At 45.4% G+C, this 6,389-nt stretch overlaps 1 pseudogene; it reads right to left on the bottom strand.

Annotated features, from left to right (window-relative positions):
• Nucleotides 1–4,805: 4,805 nt before the first annotated feature.
• On the bottom strand, nucleotides 4,806–6,389 carry LOC149748491 (NADH dehydrogenase [ubiquinone] 1 alpha subcomplex subunit 5 pseudogene; annotated as a pseudogene).

A 6,389-nucleotide genomic window follows, 5' to 3' on the forward strand; every position in this document is an offset into this window, starting at 1 on the left:
TAAGAACTGACACCACCAAGTGTTGAGAGGAGTTCCCGCTGTCGGCGGTGCAACGTGCCTGGGGACTGGTGTGGCCCTGCACCCCGCCAGCGACCCTACCCTTAGGAGACAGCCCCGTGAGGGCACGGCACAGGTGCACAGCAGCCCATCTTCCTAATCACCCCAAACTGGGAAGAAGTCAAATGTCTGTCCACACAAGGACAGAGAGGAAGACAGTGGCTTCTCCACAGCAAGGACAGTGGCCAAGCGGCAGCTGCACCAGCGACGCAGGCGGGCCTCGCGAACACTACGTCAGGAGGAGTGACACTGAGACCTTCCATCAGGTTCAAAGAGACAAAACCAAGCTGTGTTGTTTGGTGACGTGAAATGGGGGCAAAAATGATTTTAAAAAACCCACAACACAAGAATGTGATTAACATAAAATTCAGGATCGGTTCCTCTGATGGCAGAGCCTGTTCCTGGGGAACAGAGGAAGCCGGTGGGAAAGGAGGGTGGAGGGTGCAGGAGACCGAGGGGATCTAAGTGATGCCAGCTGTTATAACCGACGTACTGCATGTGAAAGGACTTCTTCAGCTGTTAAATTCTATAAAAACACAGTTATGATTACAAATGTCACCCCTTGACAAAAGCTTTAACGTTGGAGGTGGGACAGATGAACGGAAGGTGGCTTCTGAGTTTTCAGGTGGCCTGAGGGCTTTGGCCTCCTGCGATGGGTGGGTATTATACTGGCCTGTGGTTAATGGTTCCATGGGGTGCTCACTGAAGGGTGAGGCCCCCAGCAGGACTTTGGGGCTTGATTTGTTCCAAGGCTCGGGACACCATGCCCTCAGGTCTCGTGGGGCAAGGTCACTGAACGAACGCTGAGCCTGGGGCTCCCCAGCTACCCGACGTACCTGGCCCACAGGTACGGGACGCCCAGGCTCCCGGTGGGCAGTAGGATCTGGGCACCGGCCGCTTGGCCTGCTCCTCTGTGTCTCCTTCCCAGGCCCTCCCTGGTCCTTGCTGGGGTGGGAGGGCTCAGGAGAGCTTTTGGGACAGCCCTGCATTGGACCACGGGGGAAGCTGAGCCCTGGAGAGGGGCTGGGGTCTGCCCTCTGGCTCCTCTGTGGCCCCCATCCCTGCAGAGTGAGCCCCAAACTCCTCAGGAGTCTATGTGGGTCTTGAAGGACTCTGAGTGTGAGTCACATCAGCCTTAGCTCCCTGCCATAGAGACTGTAAAAGCTGGGCAAAGCATAGGAAGCAGTGGATGCCGGGCTAAGGCCCTCGAGAGAAGGGAAGCATTCGCTTCATCTCTCTCCCTAATGCAGGGCAGGGCCACAGAGCCCAGAGGGAGGTCAGAATCCGGGGCTGCTAAGGGGCCTTGGGCTTGAGGGGTGCTATGTGGAGAGGACGGAGACACAGGTCTGTGAGGAGATCCGGGGGTCCCTGGAGCTGCTGACTCGTTCACGCCCAGAGGTGGCTGCTGCAGGCTGATGGCTAACAGAGACTCAGGAAGCACAGTGCTGGAGCTCCAGCCACACAGGGAGGAGGGAGCCTGTCGGCCCCTCTGGCTTCCCAGCTGAGCCTCCTGGGCGACAGCACAGGGGTGAGGACTCTGCACCTGCGGGATGAGCGCAGAGCTGACACCTGAAACCAAGCTCAGGCCCATCAAGGTGACCTGCCAGTAACTGGACCACCTGCCAGAACAAAGCTCAACACTGTACAGGAGGGTGACAGAGTCAACAGAGACCCAGAGGTGAACCACACAGTGGAGCTATTAGCAGAAAAGGCGCAAAATAATGGTGGTTATTAAGTTAAAAGAGAAAAAAAGGGTAAAGAATGGACAAAGTAGTCTGATGAACAACTGGACTGCTTTGAGAGAGAATTAGAATCTGTGGAAAGGATCAAATGCACGCGCCAAGATAGCAAAGCAGAGGCTGCCCTGGCGGTCCAGTGGTTAAGACTCCATGCTTCCGCTGCAGGGGGTGCTAGTTCGGTCCTTGGTTGGGGAACTAATAAGATCCCACATGCCGCGTGGTGCAGCCAAAAATAAGAAATAAAATAGCAAAACACAGCATATGAAATGAAGAACTCATTGGATGTGTTTAATAGGAGACTAGACTCAACAGAAGACAGGATTGCTGAACGTAAGGAGAGACCAGTAGAAAAAGTGAAGTTCAGAGCAAAAAGAATGGCAAGAACAGAGCAGGGTACAAGAAGGATGGGGTCATGGTCAAAGGCCCAACAGACTGTAATCTGAGAACCAGGAGAGAGTAGGAAAGAAGCAATCTTTGAACAAGAATGTTCAAGAATTTCCAAATCTGATGAAATAAATCAGTTCAAAGGTTCAAAAAGCTCAGTGAGCTCCAAACAGGATTTAAAAACTAGGAAAATCATTGTGCAGCATAGCTCTGCTGTATTAAAGATAAAGAGAAATCTTAAAAGCAGCGAGAAAGAAAACCATGTTTTTTTCAGGGGAAAATAATAAAACAGGCACATGATTCCTCAACTGAAACAACGGAGGCCAAAGACAATGGAACGACATCTTTAAAGGGTGGGGAAATACTGCAAACTAAAATTCTTTATCCAGTCGAAATGTTCTTCAGAAATGAAGGTTAAGTGAAGATATTCTCAGATGATCAAAATCTGAGAGATTTAGTCCCAGACACATGCTCTACAGTAAATACTAAAGGGAATACTCTCAGGTGGAAGTGCAGATATGCAAGAACGAATGAACAGACCAAGAGGATAAATAAACAGGTAAATGTAAAAGTAAAACTCTCTCTGTTTACAGATGGCATGATCTTGTGTATAGAAAATCCCAAAGAAGCCACTACAAACACTATTAGAACTAATAACAGGTTTGGCAAGTTTGCAGGATACAAAATTAACACACAAAACAACTGTATTTCTATACACTAGCAACAAGCAAGCTGAAAATAAAACAAAGAAAAACAATCCATTTATAACAGCTCCCCCCAAAGAACCTGAACAAATTTAACAGCAAAAAAAGTGTAAGATGTACACACTGCAAAGTACCAAATATTGTTGAAATAAGTTGAAGAAGCACTAACTAGATAAACGCAAAAATATCCCATGTGCATGAATGAGAGGACTTAACATTGTGAAGACAGCAGTACTCCCCAGATTGACCTACAGATTCAACAGAGTCCCTATCAAAATCTTAGCTGACTTTTTTTTTTTGCAGAAATTGACAAGTTTAAAATTCATATGGAAACACGTGAGACCCAGATTAGCCAAAACAATGTAGAAAAAGGAGAACAAAATTTTAGGACTCACAATTTTTTATTTCAATACTCACTACAAAGATAGGATAAGGGCTTCCCTGGTGGCGCAGTGGTTGAGAGTCCGCCTGCCGATGCAGGGGACGCGGGTTTGTGACCCGGTCTGGGAAGATCCTACATGCTGTGGAGCGGCTGGGCCCGTGAGCCATGGCCGCTGAGCCTGTGCGTCTGGAGCCTGTGCTCCGCAACAGGAGAGGCCACAACAGTGAGAGGCCCGCGTACTGCAAAAAAAAAAAAAAAAAGATAGGATAATCAAGACAGAGTGGCACCAGCATAAGGACAGACATATAGATCAACGGAATATATTTGAGATTTCGAAAATAAACCCATATATTTTATTATCAGTTTTTAAAACAAAGAGGTCAACAATTCAATGGGAAAAGAATAGTGACTTCAACAAATGTTGCTGGGACAAGTGAATTTTCACAAGCAAAAGAATGAATTTGGACCCCTACTTCACACCATTTACAAAAATTAACTCAAAGTGGAGTTAAGATGGTAAATTAATAAAATATCTATACCCCAATTTTAAAAAAAGAATGGGATGTGTTTATATGTACTGATGTGAAAAGCTTTCTAAAATTTTGTGAAGAACAAAAAACAATAGCAGAAATCTACTTTTAAAACATCTACATAAGTGTGTGTGTGTGTAAAAAAGAAAAGATAATAAAAGTTAAAGATCTACATAAGTGTGTGTGTGTAAAAAAAGATAAGTTAAAGATCTACATAAGTGTGTGTGTGTAAAAAAAAAGATAATAAGTTAAAGATCTACATAAGTGTGTGTGTGTGTAAAAAAAAAAAGATAATAAGTTAAAGATCACAGCCCTAAAGTTCTTTTTTGTTTTGTTCTCGGGTTTTTTTTGGCCACACCACGCAGCTTGTGGGATCTCAGTTCCCCAAACAGGGATTGAACCCAGGCCCTTGGAAGTGAGAGCGCACTGTCCTAACCGCTAGACTGCCAGGGAATTCCCCAGACCTAAGTATAAGGACTAAAATGATAAAACTTTTTAGGAAAAAACATAGTTGTAAGTCTTAATGACCTGGTTTAGGCAATGATTTCTTAGATACGACACCAAAAGCAAGGCAATAAAAGAGAAGATTGGTAAGATGGTCTTCATCAAAATTAAAGGCCTATCTGCTTCAAAGCACATCATTAGGAAAGTGAAAAAGGCAACCCATAGACTGAGAGAAAAAATGTGTATATGCAAATCATGTATCTGGTAAAGGACTTGTACCCAGAACATAAGAGAACTTTTACAATTCAATGATAAAAAGACAAACAACCCAATTTTTTAAAAAAAATTAATATATTTATTTATTTATTTATTTTTGGCTGTGCTGGGTCTTCGTTGCTGCACGCGGGCTTTCTCTAGTCGCGGTGAGCGGGGGCTACTCTAAGTTGCGGTGCGTGGGCTTCTCAGTGCGGTGGCTTCTCTTGTTGCAGAGCACAGGCTTCAGTAGTTGTGGCACGTGGGCTCAGTAGTTGTGGCTCGAGGGCTCTAGAGCGCAGGCTCAGTAGTTGTGGTGCACGGGCTTAGTTGCTCCGCGGCACGTGGGATCTTCCCGGAGCAGGGCTCGAACCCGTGTCCCTTGCATTGGCAGGCGGATTCCTAACCACTGTGCCACCAGGGAAGTCCCACAACCCAATTTTTAAATGGGCAAAGATTTTGAATAGACATTTCTCTAAAGAAGATATACAGATTGGCAATAAGCCTATGAAAACATGCTCAGTATCACCAGTCGTTAGGGGAATACAAATCAAACCCACAGTGAGATGGCACCCAAGAGCCACTCGGACAACTATAATACCAAGACAGACAATAAGAGGTGTTGGATAGAATGTGGAGAAATTGGAACCTCATTCATTGCTGGTGGTTTGTAAAATGGGGGTCACGTTGGAAAACAGTTTGACGGTTCCTCAAAATGTTAAACATCGAGTTACCATATGACCTGGAAATTCCACTCAGTGGTATACGCCCCCGCACCCCCAATGAACACTTACATTAACACAAAATCTTGTACGTGATCTCATTGCTGCATTAATCACAATAACCCCCAACATGGAAACAACGCAAATGTTTGTCATCACTTCTTTTGGGTATAAACTTAGAAGTGGGATTGCTGGATCATACGGTAATTCTTTTTTTTTTTTTCTGTTTTAAAAAATGTTTTTGAAATAATTTGAATGAATGCTCTACAAATCAAAACCCGATTCACAAGTCCCTATTACATAATCAGCAATTTCATCAAGTCTCCTATATATGGTCTGTATCAGTTTTCTTGATTATAAGATGTCAATAATGTGGAAATATTTTTAATATAACAGAATATTTAATTACATCAGTTTCCCATAAACACATAAGTCATTTAGTGATGTTTATATTGGCCACTTCCATTGGTTGGCAAGAGGCTCTTCCACTAAAGGCTCCCCTGGTTTCCATTGCAACATTTTTCTTGCCAGACTTAGTTCATTTTCAGCCTGAAGAATCACCTCTTCTATTTGGCCTCCCTGAAGTTGCTCTTCTAATTTTTTAACATCTGGTTCCGCTTTAACCGTACTCAGCTTCTCAGTTGTAATCTGTTCTGTATACTTTCGGTATGCTGCGTTTTTAGGGATTTGTCCAAGAATCTTTGTATACAATATTTTTAGCCTCTCGTGTGGACTCTCACATACAGCCAGTCCCACAAGGCCAGTGGTCTTCTTCAGCAAGCCTGCCATGACGGCCATACGGTAATTCTGTGCTTAATTTTTTGAGGAACCGCTATACCGTTCTCCACCGCAGCCGCGCCGTTTCACCTTCCCGGCGGCAGTGCACGAGGGTTCCAGTTTCTCCACGTCCTCCCCGGCACTTGTTTTCTGTTTCTTTGCTGTCGTTCAACCATTCTAACGGGTGCGAGGTCAGGGCATCTCCTTTTAGCACGGGTCTTTCCGGTGCTGCGTGGAGAGCAGGGCTGGCAGGTGGGCACTGGTGCAGAACTCTGGGGAGATTACGGTGGCTCGGGGCAGACAGGAGCCGCGGGGTGGGGAGTGAGGAGAAATGGATCCGATCCACTTTGAAGGTAGAGAAAGTGTGGGGCGCAAGAGAGCAGAGTCTGAGGTGACTT

Source organism: Delphinapterus leucas, chromosome 8 (genome assembly GCF_059928025.1).
Source record: "Delphinapterus leucas isolate spDelLeu-1000000601 "Yukka" chromosome 8, BTC_Dleu_Yukka2, whole genome shotgun sequence".
Lineage (NCBI taxonomy): Eukaryota > Metazoa > Chordata > Mammalia > Artiodactyla > Monodontidae > Delphinapterus > Delphinapterus leucas.